Source organism: Somniosus microcephalus, chromosome 17 (genome assembly GCF_052327205.1).
Source record: "Somniosus microcephalus isolate GS21.2 chromosome 17, FLI_Smic_1.0, whole genome shotgun sequence".
NCBI classification, from domain to species: domain Eukaryota; kingdom Metazoa; phylum Chordata; class Chondrichthyes; order Squaliformes; family Somniosidae; genus Somniosus; species Somniosus microcephalus.
In genome coordinates, this window is record NC_141003.1 from 67066614 (window position 1) to 67087751 (window position 21138).

The following is a 21138-nucleotide window of genomic DNA, read 5'->3' on the forward strand; positions in this document are numbered from 1 at the left end:
CCATCGGCACTGTTCCCGAGTCTAATGAATTCTGAAAAATCATCCTTAGTGCATCCGCTATCTCTAGGGCCACCTCCTTCAGTACCCTAGGATGCATGTTATCAGGCCCTGGGGATTTGTCCACCTTCAATCCTTTTAGCTTCCTTAACACCATATCCTTAGAGATATTGATTTGCGTCAGTTCCTCCTTTGCCAATGTCCCTATTTTTCCCGATATCCCAGGGAGGTTTTTTGTGTCTTCCTTCGTAAAGACTGACCCAAAGTATGCATTTAGTTGATCTGCCATTTCCTTATTTCCCATTATATATTCCCCCGTATCTGACTGCAATGGACCAACTTTGGTTTTCACCAGTCTTTTCCTTTTGATATATTTATAAAAGCTTTTGGAGTTAGTTTTTATATTTTCCGCCAGCTTGTTTTCGTAAGCTATTTTGCCCCTCTTGATCATGCCCTTTGCCCTCCTTTGCTCTATCTTAAACTGTTCCCAATCTTCCGCTCTGGCGCTTTTTTTGGCTATTTTATACGCCCTATCTTTGGATTTTATGCTGTCTCTAATTTCCCCTGTTATCCACGGTTGAGTCACCTTTTTAGATTTCCTTTTATGCCAGATTGGTATAAACAATTTTTGCAATTTTGTCATTCTATCTTTAAATGTTTGCCATTGTTTATCTACCTCCAGTCCTCCCAGGAACGTTGTCCAATCAGACCTACTCAGTTCCCGTCTCATGGCATCATAATTCCCCTTGTTTAAATTCAGGACCTTAGTCTCTGAGTCAATTTCTTCGCTCTCCATTTCGAGTGAGAAATCGATCATGTTATGATCGCTCTGACCCAAGGGTCCCCGTACAACAAGATTACTGATTAGTCCCTTCTCATTGCACAGTACCCAGTCCAATATAGCCTGTTCCCGAGTTGGTTCCTCGACATATTGATCCAGATAACCATCCCTTAAACACTCAAGGAATTCCTCCTCCTCATTATTTTTACTGATTAGGCTAGTCCAATCTATATGTAAGTTAAAGTCACCTATGATGACAGCTGTGCTCTTATTGCACGCTTCTCTAATTTCCCTCGTGATGCCCTCCCTAACCTCTATTTTACTATTTGGAGGCCTATATACCACTCCTATTAATGTTTTTCGCCCCTCGCTATTTCTTAGCTCCACCCATATAGATTCTGTATTAACTGAGTTAATATCCTTCTTTTCAATTGCATTTATCCCCTCTTTTACTAGCAATGCTACCCCTCCTCCCTTTCTTTTTTGTCGATCCTTCCTAAATACTGAATACCCCTGTATGTTAAGCTCCCAGCCCTGCTCACCCTGCAACCATGTTTCCGTAATCCCAATTAGATCATAATTTTAAGGGGCCCTTGCTATTTTCAGCCTTTTCCCACGCTAAACACGCCAGGTGGGAACCCCGCTGATGAAACCTGGCGTGATCAATGTCGGCTTGCTTACTTTCAGCTGCAGGTCAATCAGGAAAGAAGAGATTTAATCAGACAGCATTTGTAGGTTGCAGGACCTTGTTGTTTCAGGCTTGGGGCAACTTGTTCAAGGCTTAGGCACAGCTGTGGAAGGTTGGAGCCTCACACACTTCTCCAGTGTGAGCTCCTGGGAAACCTCTCTCGCCACCCTCACTCAGCGCTTCCTCAACTGAGGCACCTACCAGAAGCATGGGAGGCCTTTTTTCCCTTCCCCTCTTGGCATTAGAGGACCTCCAGCCCCATTCGCGAAATGACACATGCCACAACTGCAGAAGTTGCCATCACAAATTTTATTTACAATAACCAACTGATGGCATTTAAAAAATAAACACATTTCACCCAAGTGACTACCCTTGTGATTAGTGGTGCTTTATTTTTCTCTTACGCGTGCTCCTACGTAGTGGTTCCCCTGTGGCTTCAGCAGATGTGGAGGCCCCTTGCTCACTTTCCTGCTGCTCCTGTCTCGACACCTTTGGTGGGTGTCCTCTGGGGTGGCGAGCCTGTGAGGGCTCGCCAGCAGTCTGCTGCTCCTGCGGCTGTGCAGGGGTTGAGACCTCTATCTCCATTGGGTGTGGACTCTGGTGGGGCTCTGACCGAGGGCTCTGCAGTGGCATGGAAGTGTGAGCGCTTGGAGAGGAGCCCCCACTTCCTTGAGGTCTGCCACCAACCTCCCTCTTAGGGGTCAGGTCCCCCTCAGTGGCTGCAAGTGGCTTGAGAGCAGCTTGCTGCACATCAGGGGGGCCATGGGGACCCGTTTCTACAATGGCAGTCCTACTCAGAGGGCCTGCCATGAAGGTCTGGTTTCTCTGCTCAATAGCTGACCATCGCTCCTCCAGAGATGTCAGTCTATTCTGAACACTCACCATGTTTTCAACACTCTGGCGACTTAGCTCCTCCATGGCCGTAGCCATCCTCTCCTCTACTGTAGCCATCCTTTCCGCGGAGGTTGCCATCCTTTCCGTGGTGATGCGTTCATGCGCCAATGACTCCACAAAGGTTCTGCTCTTGTTCGCTATGGACTCCTCCATTCACTCCACACTCGCAGCGACCCTGGAGACAAAACCAGCCAGAGGCTCCTGCATCTGTGCATGGAGATCCATCACCTCTTCTCTTGCGGATGGACCCAGAGGCAGAGGGTCGATATGCAGCAGAGCTGAGCCGACAGAGTCCTGCGCCATCCAACGAGGACTCTCCACTGCTGTCCCTGTCTCCACCATCTGCTGATGCTCACTTGTGAGCTGTGATACACCAGGTGACAACACTACTCTATCTAGCGAAGGTTCCACCGAGGTGTGAGTGTCTGCGCTGGTGCTGGGTGCACTTATTTCTGCTGATGCTGCACCCTCAGAGGTTGGAGCTTCCTCTGAGGCGTCTGGCTGCTCAGCCTCTTCCTCCTCCGCAGTGGGGACGGGGGCTTCGGGTGGTCCTGTGGGGGAGTAAAGGAAAGAGTTAGAGATGTGATGCCAAGGTTACATGCACATTGGATTTTGCAGATGCTCATAAGTCCAAATGATGTAGCTTCAGAATCATAACAGCGACTCATGCTATGTCAATGAGAGAGATGGAAAACTATTCTGTCACCAGCTTGTGGGCCTGCCCCTATCTCTCCTTCCCCAGCTTCCGCAACCACATCAGCCCTGACAATTTCCAGCACTCCTTCCTCCCAGGGGGTCAGGTGGGCTATTGAGGGTAGGCCTCCTCCAGTCCTGGCTCGCTCTCTGTTGTTGTGAGCTCTCTTTTCCTGCAATGAGGGAGACAAGTGGAGTTTGAGTGAGAATGAAGGAGTGAGTGTAGAGATTGCATAGCATAGATACTTAGTGGGAGACAAAGATGGTGTGAGGCTGCAAGACCAAGGGCCCACCCTGTGTGTTGTCAGTTTGTGCTCAAAGCATCAGAGTGAGAGGGAGTGTGAGGGCTGCATGGTGGAATAGTTATGTGAACGTGAGCATAGAGAGAGGGAATGGGTAAGGGTGCATGGATGTGACTGTGAAGTGGGATGTGGAGGAAGAGAGTGCTAAAGCTGAGTGCTGGTGGGGAAAGGCAATGGGGATCAGTTTGAGGGTGATGGAAACTTCATACTTACTTTTCCTGTACGGTGAAGATCATGGAATCGCTTCTGACACTGTATCCAGGTTCTTCTGGTGACTCCCAGCGAGTTGACATCTGCTGCCACCTGCATCCATGCAGCCTTGGTCTCAGTGGGAGGCCTCTTCCTCCCTGACCTAGGGAAGAGGACCTCCCCGTGGGCCCTCACCCCATCCAATAATGCCTGCAGTGAAGCCTCGTCCAATTTGCAGGCAGCTCGGGGTCTGGCACTGGCCACAGCTGCTGCAGGCTCCTCTGCCATCCTGTGTGGTTCGTATGGAAGCCTGCAGAGGTTGCAATGCTTGCTATAGACTTTAAAAGAACCACGAATGATGACATCATACTGTGGGGCTTTCTGACTGGAAATAGTCAATTAGCAAGGGTTCCCACACGCTGGAAATGAATTGGCCAAATGAGGGAAAATTGCATCAATCTGGCAGACCCATTTACATTCATGTGGGAACCTCGACATTCGGGGAACCCGACAATTCCCCACACCTGCGGGAAAATCGGCCCCTATGACTCTAATTGCCTCACCTTCATTCCTCCTTTGTTACCCCTTCATTCCCCTTTTGTTGCCCCTTTTTTCTTTCTTTCTGTGCTGAAAACGTTGACATTCTGGGGACATAGATCCAGGGACACTGAAAGCCCTCCCATCCTTCGTCCAATTGGCCATTCTTCAAATGTGAATGTACACAGTAAGTTACGGTGAGCTGTTCAATCACAGGGGGCATCTCCAAACAAACAAACCCCAAGCCTGCCCCCACCCAACATCCACACTTTCTAGCAAGTGTTACCTATCAGCGATCAGGAGCAGAAACACTGGATGATTTTTCCCAATCCCGTCCAGGAGCACTAAGGACAGTTATAATGCCACGCAGAGCTCAGCTGTCAGCTGTGGCTCAGTGGTGGCACTCTTGCCTCTGAGTCAGCAGGTTGTGGGTTCAAGTCCTACTCCAGAGGCTTGAGCACATAATCTAGGTTGACACTCCAATGCAGTACTGAGGGTGTGCTGCACTGTCACAGCTGCCATCTTATGGATGGGACATTAAACCAAGGCCCCCATCTGCCACCTCAGGTGGATGTAAAAGATCCCACGGCACTATTCGAAGAAGAGCAGGGGAGTTCTTCATGGAGTCCTGGCCAATATTTATTCCTCAACCAACACCTAAAACAGATGATCTTGGTCATTTATCTCATTGCTGTTTGTGGGACCTTGCTGTGAGTAAATTGGCTGCCGTGTTTCCTACATTACAACAGTGACTATACTTCAAAAGTACTTCATTGGCTTTAAAGTGCTTTGGGATGTCCTGAGGTTGTGAAAGGTACTATATAAATGCTATTTATCTGATCTCTTTCCTTCCTTCCTTTCTTTCCCACTGACTCCACAGACCAAGGCTTGAATCTCGGCCCTGTGAAACTCAGTACCACACAGGATGCCCACTGAGTCACCAGGGAACCAATCTATCAGCACTTTAAAGACTCTTCAAATTTTCTATTCTCCAAGGACTGTCCAGATCGGTCAACGATTCCTCAGAAGACAGGATTTTGAGACACATCATCAGCCGTGCTCCTGTTCCCTGAACCCTCTCCAATGTCCAATATTATTTTTCAAACAAGTACTACCTAGCACACAATAACTAATGATTTATAAAGAGTTAAAATAAATGAAATATAAAAAAGAACATTTTAAAAGGTTTGAGCTGAGTGTCATTCCAGCAGGGACATTGTGCTGAAGTGGGGCTTTTCAAAAATACAAAGGAAAAAAATCTTCATCCTTTGACATTCTTGACCTTCAGGAGTAGCCCCAATAATTAGAGTGAGCAGCACTGGAACCTGGAGGAGTTGGGAGACTCTCCAGATTCCAACTCTCTTGGCAGCAGATTCACCCGTAAGATGAAGATCTCCTGCCCTCCTGCCTTGGGATCACCAGTTCACAAGTGTGTGTGCTGTGCCAGCAAGTTCAGGCATCTCTCTCACTTTCTGTTGCTGGAGAATGAGAGAAAAACAAGAGAATGTTATGGAGTAACAACAGAAAATGCTGGAAAAACTCAGCAGGCCAGGCAACATCCGTGGAGAGAGAAACAGAGTTAACATTTCAGGTCGAAGACCCTTCGTCAGAACTGAAGGTTGGGTTATCCCAGAATTCATAGCAGTAGTGAAAGCCCTCAATTTAAATTATGGCAGCTGTCATTTTAATGCAGTGCTTTCGCTACTGTTATGAATGCTGGGATAGCCCCACCGCCAGAGCAGTCTCTCACTTTCCAGTGACAAAACGCAGAAGCAAGCACTTTTCAAATTCCACAGCTAGGCAGACTGTGAAGAGATAATATTGGGGATTCTGCAATACCACACTCCCAGTGGGGAAATGCTCTCAAGGGGCATTGTTTGGATAATCAGGACTACATTGTTGTAACCCTACCCCTATCCCATGCTCCCTGTGGGCGTGGCCTCCTCACTGGAAGAGTGGGATCATGGAATTACCACCAAAGTGAACAGCAATACAGTATCAACTTGCATATAATGCCTTTAATGTAGAAAAATACCCTAGGGTGTCAAGGTATAGAAAGAGATATTAGGAGGGTCGACCGAAAACCTGGTCAGAGGTGGGTTTTAAGGAGGAGAGTGGAGGGATTTAGGGAGGGAATTCCAGAGAGTGGGGTCTAGGTGACTAAAGGTACAACTGCCAATAGTGGGGTGAATGGAGCAGGGATGCACAAGAGATCAGAGCCAGAGGAATGGAGAAATTGGGAAGGGGGTTGTAGGGCTAGAGAAGATTACGGAGATTGGGGGGGGGGGGGTGGACAAGACCACGTAGGGGTTTAAACGCAAGGATAAGATTTTTAAATGTGAAGTGATGGGGAACCAGGAGTCAATGTAGGTTAGCGAGGCAAGGAAAGGGGTAATGGGAAGGAGCGCTTGGTGTGGGATAGGATACAGGCAGCAGAATTTTGGCTGAGCTAAAGTTTACAGAAGTTGCAGGACAGGAGACCAGCCAGAGGTAAAGATGCTTGGAGATGACTGGTAGGAACGGCCGGTAGCCTGCAGCTGGGGCAGAGGAGGGCGCTGTTAGTAGATGGTGTCTTTGATGGAGAGGATATCAGGTTGGAAGCTCAGCTTGGTGTTGATTAGGAAACTGAGGTTGCAAACAGTCTGGTTCCACCTAAGACAGTGGCTGGGCAAGGGCACAGAGTTTGTGGTGGGCCAAAGACAATGACTTCGGTCTTCCCAATGTTTAGCTGGAGGAAGTTATGGCTCATCCAGGACTGGATGTCAGACAAGCAGACTGACAGCATAGAGGTAGTGCAGGGGTCGAGAGAGGTGATAGAGCGGTGGAGCTGGGTGTCATCAGCGTACATGTGAATCTGACCCCATGTCTTCAGATGATGTCACCAAGGCGAAGCATGTAGAAAAAAGTAAGGGAGAGGAAAATTAAGAAAGGGAAAAAAAAGAATAGGAGAAAAGAGTATTGATACTAACAGAACGAACCCTGGATCAGGTGAAGCGGAAAGACGGCCCCTCAGACAGAGCAGCACTCCCTCAGTACTGCCCTGAGGTATCAGCCTAGATTATGTGCTCAAGTCTATGGAGGGAACTTGAACCCATGACCTTCTGACTCAAAGGCGAGAGCGCCACCATTGAGCCAAGGTAAGATGTGGAAGTGACATTGACAGAGGCATGATGGGCCAAATCGCCTCCTCTGTGCTGCAATTTCTATGATCACAAAGTTTACCTGTTTCCTACACTAATCCTAGATCTGTCCACCCTTTACTAAACCATGAATTGATCCAATTCCCTTCTGAATGCTTCACCTGGGTCAGTATTTACTACACTGGTGAGCAGTCCATTCAGGAATCAATCACGCCAAGTGTCATGCTATTCCTTAGTTTAGTTCATGGCCTCTTTAACTTGCAGTCCTCCTCTGGCTGGTTATCCATTCCTGGTTTTGCACAAAACATCACAAGAATGTGATGTGATGATCTTTTTACGAAGCAACGACTCATTTCAATCTGAAATATATTCATGATGATTTAAGTGCTTGGCAAACAAATAAAGAGGTCTGCCTAATCCTCTTTGGAGACGACTCTGCCCCTTTAAGAACTTGAATCATATCCTTCCCATTCTTTTTCTTCATGAAAATATATTTTGTTTCCAGAGCTTTTCCTTACAGCTCAAATGATCCAAAGACTGGGATTAGAGTTAATTCAGTGATGCTGTGCTCCTGGCACAGAGCCTGTCTGTTGGGAGTCTGGGTCACAGATAGGTCCCTTAACACTTCATGGCAGTACTGACTGAGAAAGCTGCAACTCATTCGAGCAAAACTCCATGACAGGATATCATCATCACTGAATTTCCAAATGGACCCATGCACTCTCACCCACCTTTATCTCAAGGGAGCTAGAATACAAAGGGGTGGAAGTTATGCTGCAGTTATATAAAGCTCTGCTTAGACCACATCTGGAGCACTTTGTTCAGATCTGGGCACCACACCTCAGGAAGGATATATTGGCCTTGGAGCGCAGATTCACCAGAATTATACCAGGGCTAAAAGGGTTAAATTATGAAAACAGGTTGCATAGACTAGGCTTGTAGTCCCTCGAGTATAAAAGATTAAAGGGTGATCTAATTGAGGTGTTTAAGATGATTACAGGATTTGATCGGGTAAATAGAGAGAAACGATTTCCTCTGGTGGGGGGAGTCCAGAACATGGGGCATAACCTTAAAATTAGAGCCAGGCCGTTCAGGGCTGATGTCAGGAAGCACTTCTTCACACAAAGGGTAGTGGAAAACTGGACTCTCTCCCCTAAAAAGCTGTGAACAGTGTGAAGGGATTGATAGATTTTTGTTAGGTCAGGGTATTAAGGGTTACGGAACCAAGGTGGGTAAATGGAGTTAAGATACAGGTCAGCCATGATCTAATTGAATGGTGGACCAGGCTCGAGGGGCTGAATGGCCTCCTCCTGTTGCTATGTGCCTCCTCCTCGTGCTCCTGGAAACATAAATGCAGTGGGGATTCCCCCACTTTAATTCGCAGCACAACAGAGAGAAGATCAAATGGAGCACAAAATGGCCTCCAGCAAAACTATAATAACCGAAGAAATAATTGCTCCTTAGAAAGTTCCGTCTAATACAGGTTTCCACTTCAAGATTCAGGCCTGTCGGAACAGGGAGAGCAGCTTTAAGAGAAGGCTCCACTCCCTGAAAATGTTTTTCCCATTCTTGGCTACCTATCCTCAGCAGCTGTTCGGGGTATTGAGTGTAATTCCAACCTAAAACACATGCTGCCATGGGTGGGTAATTCTCCTGCTCATTATCCTATTTAAATTAGCCACCCCCCCGCCCACCCCCACCCTTGCTCACGTTCTGCTCTTGCCTGGAAGTTGTTGTTTTCGTATCTTCGCACTCTTCCCTCGGAGAACAGTGTGAAGCAGTGGAAGGATTCGCAGGCTGATTAACAGTCTGACAGGCTGCGGTGTGAACGCTCCTTCCATGGCCCTAACCGTCTTTATACCAACCGATGGGAGGATTAATCCTACACAAGGGGAGGGTTTTATGGGATCCCACAACCCATATGATGAGGGGGGACCACCCACACCCACCGGATGTGAGTATCCCACTGGATGTCAACCCAGAATTCAGAGCCGGAGCTCCGCGGAGCCTCCACTCGCCAGGCCTGCCTAGAGTGGGGTTCGAGCCCTGCACCTCTGACTCAGAGGCGAGAATGCTACCACTAATCTAAACGGCTCACTCCACACTGTCTGGATGTGGTCAGGCAGAACAAAATGGGCGCAGACTTAGTGCTGCCGATTTCCATCCATCTCTCCCAGCCCAAACGCTGAGTAAGGTGGGCTGTGGTCTCTGCATTCGTGGCATGAAAGGCTTCTTTTTGCATTAGCTGCTCGACTTCAGTTCAGTTTCAATTCGGCCTAATTGACAGGTAGGCTCACTGCGGGGGATGACAGGAATTGTACACCACTCGTTTACAACCATCGCACCTGAAAGTTTACAAAATCTCTTATCATCTAAAAGGTCTTCCAGATTATCGGACTGTGTCAGGAGTACGTTCTACAGAGCACACATTAATCTGTGACGGACTGATTCTACCTTTATTGTTTTCCAAGTATTTACGCCATCAGTAACTTGCTATGGCTTTCTGCTTCTGTGTAATTCTTTTATTTGTAACTAAATCATACCAGTAGCTTTGGCCAGAATGTAACAGTTCAACAGTGTGGTATTTACCACCTTTTGAAGTAGCTATAACATGGCGGGCATCCCACATGGTCTCCAGTGCAAAACAGCTCTGTATTAGTCCCATGGCACACTATCCCACTCCCAGCTGTGTAAGAACATAAGAACATAAGAAATAGGAGCAGGAGTAGGCCAATCGGCCCCTCGAGCCTGCTCCGCCATTCAATAAGATCATGGCTGATCTGATCCTAACCGCCAATCCACTATCTCAGAACCATCTCCTGAATCTAACAGAATTAGACACACGAAATAGGAGCAGGATCAGGCTACACGGCCCCTGGGCCCGCTCCGCTACCCACAGGGCCATGACCGATCCGAACCTAGACTCATGTCCAAATTCCTGCCCGCTCCCCGTAACCCTTAATTCCCTTTACTTCTAGGAAACTGTCTATTTTAAAAAAAAATTTATGTAATGATGTAGCTTCTACAGCTTTTTGGGGCAGCGTATTCCATGGACCTACCACCCTCTGAGTGAAGTAGTTCCTCCTCATTTCAGTTTTGAAAGAGCAGCCCCTTATTCTAAGACTATGCCCCCTAGTTCTAGTTTCACCCATCATTGGGAACATCTTCTCCGCATCCACCCGATCCAACCCCTTCACAATCTTATATGTTTCAATAAGATCGCCTCTCATTCTTCTGAACTCCAATGAGTAGAGTCCCAATCTACTCAACCTCTCCTCATATGTCCATCCCCTCATCCCCGGGATTAACCGAGTGAACCTTCTTTGTACTGACTTGAGAGCAAGTATGTCCTTTCTTAAGTATGGACACCAAAACTGTATGCAGTATTCCAGGTGCGGTCTCACCAATACCTTGTACAACTGAAGCAATACCTCCCTATTTTTATATTCTATCCCCCTAGCAATGAAAGCCAACATTCCATTGGCCTTCTTAATCACTTGCTGCACCTGCATACTAACCTTTTGAGTTTCGTGCACCAGGACCCCCAGATCCCTTTGTACTTCAGTACTTTCCAGTTTCTTGCCATTAAGATAGTAACTTGCTCTACGATTTTTCCTGCCAAAGTGCATAACCTCACACTTTCCAGTATTGTATTCCATCTGCCAAATCTCTGCCCACTTACTTAGCCTGTCTATGTCCCCTTGCAGGTTTTTTATGTCCTCCTCACTCACTACTTTCCCTCCCATCTTAGTATCATCTGCAAACTTTGATCTGTTACACTCGGTCCCCTCCTCCAAATCGTTAATATAGATTGTAAAGAGTTGGGGACCCAGCACTGACCCCTGCGGAACACCACTAGTTACTGATTGCCAGTCTGAGAATGAACCATTTATCCCAACTCTCTGCCTTCTGTTAGATAGCCAATCCTCTATCCATGCCAGAATATTACCCCCAATCCTGTGATTTTTTATCTTAAGCAATAATCTTTTGTGTGGCACCTTGTCAAATGCCTTTTGGAAGTCTAAATACACTACGTCCACTGGTTCCTCTTTATCCACCCTATATGTTACTTCCTCAAAGAACTCCAGCAAATTTGTCAAACATGACTTCCCCTTCATAAAACCATGCTGACTTTGTCCTATTAAATTATGATTATCCAAATGTCCTGTTACTGTCTCCTTAATAATGGACTCCAAAATTTTACCTACCACAGATGTTAGGCTAACTGGTCTATAGTTTCCAGCCTTCTGTCTACTGCCCTTTTTAAATAAGGGTGTTACATTAGTAGTTTTCCAGTCTGCCGGGACCTTTGCCGAGTCCAGGGAGTTTTGGAAAATTATTACCAATGCATCCACAATCCCTACCGCCACTTCCCTCAAGACCCTAGGATGTAAGCCATCAGGTCCAGGTGATTTATCCGCCTTGAGTCCCATTATTTTACTGAGTACCACTTCCTTAGTGATTTTGATCGTGTTTAGCTCCTCCCCCCCTTTAGCCCCCTGTTTGTCCAGTGTTGGGATATTCTTAGTGTCTTCTACTGTAAAGACTGATATAAAATATTCATTCAGTGTTTTTGCCATCTCCATATTTCCCACCATTAATTTCCCGGTCTCATCCTCTAAGGGACCAACATTTACTTTAGCCACCCTTTTTCTTTTTATATAACTATAAAAACTCTTACTATCTGTTTTTATATTTTTTGCTAATTTACTTTCATAATCTATCTTCCCTTTCTTAATCAATCTTTTTGTTATTTGTTGCTGTCTTTTAAAGTTTTCCCAATCCTCTATCCTCCCACTAGATTTGGCTACCTTATATGCCCTTGTTTTTAGTCGAATACTATCCTTAATTTCTTTACTTAGCCACGGATGGCTGTCTTTTCTGTTACACCCTTTTCTTCTCAGTGGAATATATATTTTTTGGAAGTTGTAAAATAACTCCTTAAATGTACACCACTGATCATGTATCGTCTTACCCTTTAATCTATTTTCCCAATCCACTCTACTCAATTCCGCTCTCATACCTTCATAGTCTCCTTTATTCAAGCTTAGCACGCTTGTTTGAGATCCAACCTTCTCACCCTCTAATTGAATATGGAATTCAACCATGTTATGGTCACTCATTCCAAGGGGATCCTTTACTAGGACATTTTTAATTAATCCTGTCTCGTTACACAGGACCAGATCTAAGGTTGCTTGTCCCCTGGTCGGTTCAGTTACATACTGCTCAAGAAACCCATCCCTAATACACTCAATGAACTCATCCTCAAGGCAGCCCTGCCCAATTTGATTTGTCCAATTAATAGGATAGTTAAAATCCCCCATAATTATAGATGTTCCCTTATTACAAGCCTCAGCTATTTCCTGATTGATACTCCGTCCAACAGAGTTGCCACTGCTCAGAGGCCTATAGACTACGCCCACTAGTGTTTTTTTCCCCTTATTATTCCTTACCTCCACCCAAACTGTTTCATTATCCTGATCTTTTGACCCAATATCATTTCTCTGTATTACAGTGATTCCTTCCTTTATTAACATAGCCACCCCACCTCCCCTTCCTTCCTGCCTGTCCTTCCTGAAGGGTACAGATGTTGGTGTATAGGACTGAGGAAACTACGCTTTTGCTGTGATCAGCAGTTTCAAGTATTGGAGAAAGCCTGAATCGTCACATTTTCAGTGGTTGGTCACTTATCGCGCACAGAATTTTTACAGTACAGAAACAGGCCATTCGGCCCAACAGGTCCATGCCAGTGTTTATGCTCCACATGAGCCTCCTCCCACCCTACTTCATCCAACTCTGTCAGCACAACCTTCTATTCCTTTCACCCTCATGTACTTATCTAGCTTCCTCTTAAATGCATCTATGCTATTCATCTCAACTATTCCATGTGGCAGCGTGTTCCTCATTCTCACCACTCTCTAGGTAAAGAGGTTTTTCCTGAATTCCCTATTGAATTTATTAGTGACCACCTTATATTTATGGCCTCCAGTTTTGGACTCCCCCCCACCCCCCACCCCCAAATGGAACCATCTCTACATCTACCCTATCAAACGACTACATCATTTTAAAGACCTCTATTAGGTCACCCATCAGCCTTCCTTTTTTGAGAGGAAAGAGCCCCAGCCTGTTCAATCTTTCCTGATAGTTATAACCTCTCAGTTCTGGTATCATTCTTGTTACACATTATCACACCAGGATCTTACTCCTGACTCACCTCATTTAACGATATACCCTTCACTTTGGAATAATAGCTGCTATTTCTGTAGCAATGTATGATTCAAACGCCCCATTGCTAAAGTCTCTGTACATAGCCTTTCACTGTGTCCTTTTCTGCTGAACTTCATGTTTTCACACAACATCTGTAAATAAAGATACTTTCATATTAACATATTAATAGAGGCGTTCAAAATTATGAGGGGCTTTGATAGAGTAAATAAGGAGAAACTGTTTCCATTGGCCGGAGGGTCGGTAACCAGAGGACACAGATTTAAGATAATTGGCAAATGAACCAGGGGGAAAATGAGGAGAATTTATTTTTAATGTAGCGAATTGTTGTGATCAGGAATGCACCGTCTGAAAGGGTGGTGGAAGCAGATTCAATAGTAATTTTCAGAAGGGAATTGGATATATACCTGAAAAGGAAAAATATGCAGGGCTCTGGGTAAAGAGCAGAGGGAGTGGGAGTAATTGGACAGCTCTTTTAAAGAGCTGGCACAGGCACGATGGGCTGAATGGCCTCCTTCTGTGTTGTAAGGTTCTATGAACACCTGCATCAAGATCAATCACAAATATTGTAGACACAGCAATCCCAGGAATAAACCTTGGTCACAGATAGAAGTACTGTACACCCACTGATTACTGCCCTTTGTTCCCTATTATTGGATCAATTAGTCCCACTGGTTCCATGTTAGTCTCGTGTGAGGCACCTTATCAAATGATTCTGAAAAATCTAGACACCAACTGCACTACTGATATCTAACAATGCTGAGACATTCACAACACATTTGTTAAACATGGCCTGAATTTCTTAGAATCATTTATTTTGTTACAGACTGAGTGTGGGGGATGGGAGTGTGGGGGATGGGAGTGTGGGGGATGGGAGTGTGGGAGATGGGAGTGTGCGAATGAGTGTGGGGGATGGGAGTGGGAATGAGTGTGGGGGATGGGAGTGTGGGAATGAGTGTGGGGATGGGAGTGTGGCACTGAGTGTGGGGGATGGGAGTGGGAATGAGTGTGGGGGATGGGAGTGTGGGAATGAGTGTGGGGATGGGAGTGTGGCACTGAGTGTGGGGGATGGGAGTGTGGGAATGAGTGTGGGGGATGGGAGTGTGGGAATGAGTGTGTGGGATGGGAGTGTGGGAATGAGTGTGGGGGATGGGAGTGTGGCACTGAGTGTGGGGGATGGGAGTGTGGGACTGAGTGTGGGGGATGGGAGTGTGGGAATGAGTGTGGGGGATGGGAGTGTGGGAATGAGTGTGGGGGATGGGAGTGTGGGAATGAGTGTGGGGGATGGGAGTGTGGGAATGAGTGTGGGGGATGAGTGTGGGGGATGGGAGTGTGGCACTGAGTGTGGGGGATGGGAGTGTGGGAATGAGTGTGGGGGATGGGAGTGTGGGAATGAGTGTGGGGGATGGGAGTGTGGGAATGAGTGTGGGGGATGGGAGTGTGGGAGTGAGTGTGGGGGATGGGAGTGTGGGAGTGAGTGTGGGGGATGGGAGTGTGGGAATGAGTGTGGGGGATGGGAGTGTGGGAATGAGTGTGGGGGATGGGAGTGTGGGAGTGAGTGTGGGGGATGGGAGTGTGGGAGTGAGTGTGGGGGACGGGAGTGGGAATGAGTGTGGGGGGTGGGAGTGTGGGAATGAGTGTGGGGGATGGGAGTGCGGGAATGAGTGTGGGGGATGGGAGTGCGGGAATGAGTGTGGGGGGTGGGAGTGTGGGAATAAGTGTGGGGGATGGGAGTGTGGCACTGAGTGTGGGGGATGGGAGTGGGAATGAGTGTGGGGGATGGGAGTGTGGGAATGAGTGTGGGGGATGGGAGTGCGGGAATGAGTGTGGGGGATGGGAGTGTGGGAATGAGTGTGGGGGATGGGAGTGTGGGAATGAATGTGGGGGATGGGAGTGTGGGAATGAGTGTGGGGGATGGGAGTGTGGGAATGAGTGTGGGGGATGGGAGTGTGGGAATGAATGTGGGGGATGGGAGTGTGGGAATGAGTGTGGGGGATGGGAGTGTGGGAATGAGTGTGGGGGATGGGAGTGTGGGAATGAGTGTGGGGGATGGGAGTGTGGGAATGAGTGTGGGGGATGGGAGTGTGGGAATGAGTGTGGGGGATGGGAGTGTGGGAATGAGTGTGGGGGGTGGGAGTGTGGCACTGACTGTGGGGGATGGGAGTGCGGGAATGAGTGTGGGGGATGGGAGTGCGGGAATGAGTGTGGGGGATGGGAGTGTGGGACTGAGTGTGGGGGATGGGAGTGTGGGAATGAGTGTGTGTAAGGACATAGGCTGTGTTGTTTTCCATGAGTTAAAGTGTCTGGAGGGTTGAGGCAGGTAAGCCATCCAGGAGCGTGTTTGGGACGTCAAACCTTGAGATGACGAAGACAAAGATCAGAGTCTATTTCACCTTTCCCTTTTGGCTGTTACCTGCTATCAGGTGTCAGTTGTCTTGCGATCACCAGCCTGAGCCTGGAGGTCTCTCAGTCCCGTCCCAGTTGCCCAGTGATCTCCGTCACTGCACTGTGTCAGATTCTGCCAGTCTGGAGTGTTTTGATGACTTTTGTTAAATTTTGCATCACATGTTCAAGTCCAGCTTCCTCTAAAGACACACAAAAAAAGGGAAATTAAATAAAAACGGAACATATTTTCCTGTTTGTTTTTGGTGCCGTTATCTCCCAATCGAAACTCTGACTACTGTGTTTGCAATAACCTATTTTCTACCTTTGTGTAATGACGTTAATTACTCTGACGTGTCATGAGGTTACTTGTTCCTGATGCCACCTAGCAAGCAATGACCTCTTTCCCCTCCCAAACACTTCTCCATTAAGATAAGAACATAAGCAATAGGAGCAGGAGTTGGCCATATGGCTCCTCGAGTCTGCTCTGCTATTCAATAAGATCATGGCTGATCATCGACCTCAACTCCACTTTTCCGCCCGATCTTCATAGCCCTTGATTCCCCTAGAGTCCAAAAATCTATCTACCTCAGCCTTGAATATACTCAAAGACTCAGCATTCACAGCCCTCTGGGGAGGAGAATTTCAAAGATTCACAACCCTCTGAGTGAAGAAATTCTTCCCCATCTCGGTCTTAAATGGCCTACTCCTTCTCCTGAGGCTATGGCCCCTAGTTCTAGACACTCCAGCCAGGGGAAACAACCTCTCAGCATCTACCCTGTCAATCCCCTTCAGAATCTTGTATGTTTCAATGAGATCACCTCTCATTCTTCTAAACTCCAGAGAGTACAGGCCCATTCGACACAATCTCTCATCATAGGACAGCCCTCTCACCCCAGGAATCAATCTAGTGAACCTTTGCTGCACTGCCTCCTTTAAGACTTAGGCTCGATTTCCTAGGTAAAGAGGAGCCTTCGAGATGACCTGATTGAAGTTTTCAAGATCATGGCCCAGAATCTGGAGCTGCTCCCGCTGTCACCCCCGGAAAAGTTAGAGCCATGGAGCATGAAGCAACTCCAAGGAAATTCTCGGCCTATGAAAAGCATTGGCAAAGTTGAGTGGAAAGAAAAAAGGACTGAATAACTGGCCATTTCCCTCTGAGAAACATTTAACTATGTCAAGCGATAACAGGCAGATATCAACAACAACTTGCATTTATATAGCATCATTAAAATAGTAAAACGTCCCAAGGCGCTTCGGAGGAGCGATTATCAAACAAAATTTGACACTGAGCCACGTAAGGAGATATTACGGCAGGTGACCAAAAGCTAGGATTTAAGGAGCATCTGAAAGGTGGAGAGAGAGGTGGCGAGGCGGAGAGGTTTAGGTAGGGAATTCCAGAGCTTAGGGCCTATCCAACTAAAGGTACGACTGCCAATGGTGGAACGATGAAAATCGGGGATGCGCAAGGGGCAAAAATTGGAGGAGCACAGTGATCTCGGAGGGTTGTAGGGCTGGAGGAGGTTAGAGAGATAGGGAGGGGCGAGGCCATGGAGGGATTTGAAAACAATGATGAGAATTTTAAAATCAAGGCGCTGCCAGGCCGGGAGTCTATTTAGGTCATCGAGCACAGGGGTGATGGGTCAATGGTGTTGTGTATGTGCCTTTAAGAGAAGAACTGATTCTATACTGCAGTACCGGCAGTGACCACCCCTGTATATAAAGCCATAGCAGGCTTCTGTATTTCAGTCTTGAATTACTCTCTGTTCAGTAAATACCTGTTTTATTGTTCTCCTGCAGTCTGAGTATTATTGATCCTCGGACACTACACTGGCGACGGGCAGGTTTGAACTCGCCTGCAGCACTGCATCACCTCACGGGGATCTTTTCCCTGAAGAGAAGCTTCTTGGAGGTCGAAGTCAGAACGGCGGGCGTCGACCGGCGGCAACCGCCCAGGGATCCATCGGAGAGTTGCAGGGGAGGCTGTGGAGAGCTGGGCCTGGCTCCCCAGTCGAGGTGTTCCAGCAAGTCGTGCTGGTAGCAGGTAGTGCGCTGACCCTTCCGGACTGCGGCGGGCTCGGGCTCGATCGAGCGGCTCTGCAAAGGGGCCGTGCAGCGTTGTCGGGAGGAAGAGAGAGAGAGAGGGTGGGGCGCATAGGGCGCGGTCGGTGCTCAAGAACAGGGCAGCGTGGAGAGGATAGAATGCGGGGAAGGAAAAGTGAGACGCGCCGAAGCCGCGGGTCGTCGCCATTACCCTGTAGAACGCTAGGAGCAGCGTGGCAACAAGGGGAAGAAGGAAAAGTGCGGGAGGCGCCATTTTATTACATTGGGGAAGTAGGAAAAGCGCGGGAGGCGCCATTTTATTCCATTGGGGAAGAAGAAAAAGCGCGGGAGGCGCCATTTAAAATCACTCAAGATGCCGAAGAGTGGCAGTATCACTGCTTTCGACAACGAGGTAGAAGACTGGACCACGTATGTGGAAAGAATTGAAGTGTACTGCAAGGCAAATGAGGTGGCCGATGGAAAGAAGGCGTCGGTATTATTAAATTTGATGGGCGCGAGAACGTACGGCCTATTGCGGAATTTAATTACCCCAGCTAAACCAATGGAGAAAAGTTTTGAAGAGATTGTTAATATCTTACAGGAACACCTAAACCCTACACCGCTGCTGATGGCAGAAAGATTCAAGTTCCATAAAAGAAACCAGCACAAAGATGAGAGCAATGCTGACTATCTTACGGAACTATGCAAGTTATCGAAGCACTGCCAGTTTGGAGCAGGACTGGCAGACACCTTGCGGGATAAGTTTGTCTGCGGGCTCCAGAGTGAAGGAACCCAGAAACGACTACTTTCGGAAAAGGACCTGACGCTAGGACAGACTTTCAGCGTGACAGTATCCTACGAAGCAGCAGCACGGGGAGCTGCAGAAATACAACAGAAACCACAGGAATACAGCGCTAACGAAATGGCGTATGGAGCAGAAAAGTGCTATCGCTGCAGCAGAACAACCTATGATCAGAAGGACTGCTGGGTTAAGGACAAAGTATGCAGGCAATGTGGGAAAATGGGACACATAGCAAGAGTCTGCAGGTCGGGAAAGAAAACCAACACTACAAGAACTACTAAGGAAAAGTACAAGAAAGTAAAGAAATTGACAGACAGTAGTTCGGAAGATCAGGAGAGTGATAAGGACTCCGGGAGCAGGAGACTAAGTTGTCTAAAGTTACACAACGTGATCGCAAAGGAGGATCACCGAACCATTTGGGTCACCCTCATGATAGCAGGGTCCCCAGTAAAGATGGAATTGGACACAGGATCAGCACTAACTGTCATGAATCGACGAGACTATGAGCGGCTATTCCCACACAGACCCTTGAAGGACACGTCCATTGTATTGAAGACATACACGGGGCAAAAAGTCTACCCCAGAGGAAAAATAAGGGTGCCAGTTGAATACAACGGCAAGGAAACAGAGAAACTGTATCTATATATACTACCAGATGGAGGACCACCATTATTGGGACATGAATGGATCCGAAAAATACAATTGGATTGGCATTCCATTCAGGTGCTAACTGTGACTGATAAAAAGGATGATGACGTCACACCTGGACGACTGTCAAAAATTCTAACTGACGCGAAAGAGGTGTTCCAACAAGGACTTGGGACTCTAAAAGGAGTAACGGCAACGATAAAAATCGAAGATAACGCAAACCCAAAATTTTTTAAGGCCAGACCGGTACCTTACGCGATCCGCCCAGCCGTTGAAGCAGAGCTGGAGAGTCTGGAGCATTCGGGTGTGCTGTCCAAGGTGGACTGGGGCGAGTGGGCCACACCCATCATTCCTGTAATGAAGAAATCATTGAGCAGCACGCCTGGGGACCCGAAGAAGGTTCGCATCTGTGGGGACTTCAAGGTAACTGTGAACCCAGTCCTGTACACAGTACAATATCCACTTCCACGGATAGAAGATATTTTCGCCTCACTATCTGGAGAGAAACGCTTTACAAAGATTGATCTGGCCCAAGCGTATCTACAAATGGAGGTGGAAGAAGCGTCTAGGAAATACCTCACGATAAACACTCACAAAGGCCTTTACCAGTACAATCGACTGGTATTCGGGGTAGCATCAGCCCCGGCTATTTGGCAGAGGGCAATGGAACAAGTCCTGCAAGGGATCCCGGGGACCCAGTGTTATTTGGACGACATCCTGGTTACGGACGAAAATGACAGTGAACACCTTGCCAACCTGGAGCAGGTGCTCACGAGATTACAGGAATATGGGCTATGAGCCAACCGCCCCAAATGCGAGTTCTTCAGGAGACAAATCTCGTATTGTGGCCACATGATTGATGAGGAAGGGTTGCACAAGTCGCCAGACAAGATTGAAGCTGTAGTCAAGGCTCCAGCACCGGAAAATGTGTCGCAACTGAGGTCGTTCCTCGGGTTGGTGAACTACTACCATAAGTTCTTGCTGAATTTATCCACAATTCTGCACCCACTGAACGCCCTACTGCAAACTGGAGTAACATGGAAATGGAGTGATGAGTGTAAGCATGCCTTTCAGAAATGTAAATGCCTAATCACTTCAAAAGAAGTATTGGCCCACTACAATCCAACACTACCGATTCGGTTAGCATGTGATGCGTCTCCCTACGGCATCGGAGCGGTGCTGTCACACAAATTCCCTGACGGTTCAGAGAGGCCAATAGCCTTTGCGTCACGCTCGTTAACCTCAGCCGAGCGTAACTACGCCCAGATTGAGAGGGAGGCCCTCAGCCTGGTGTGGGGGGTGAAGAAGTTCAATCACTATCTGCACGGGCAGAAATTCACCCTACTGACTGATCATCAGCCCCTGGTCTCCATTTTTAACCCAAAGAAGGGCGTTCCGGTGATGACGGCGCAATGGCTGCAAAGATGGTCACTTTTTCTAGGGGCACATCAGTACGACATAGAGTACAAGGGTACGAAACAGCATGGAAATGCTGATGGGCTGTCGCGCCTACCGTTGCCTACGGTAGAGGAAGCACCTGCAGTGGACCCTGTTGAGATATTCCATGCGACCATAGTCGAATGTCTACCTGTTACAAACTCAAGTATAGAGAAGGAAACCCGAAATGACCCGACACTCTCTCGGGTCTATGATTTGATGGTGAAGGGATGGCCAGCACATGGCGACTCACTGTTGCCAGCATTCTCGCCAAGGAGAGAACAGCTGTCAGTGTGCTGGGGGACCTTGATGTGTGGATCCCGAGTGGTAATTCCACCCAAGTTGAGAGATAGAGTGCTCAATGAGCTTCATGAGGGTCA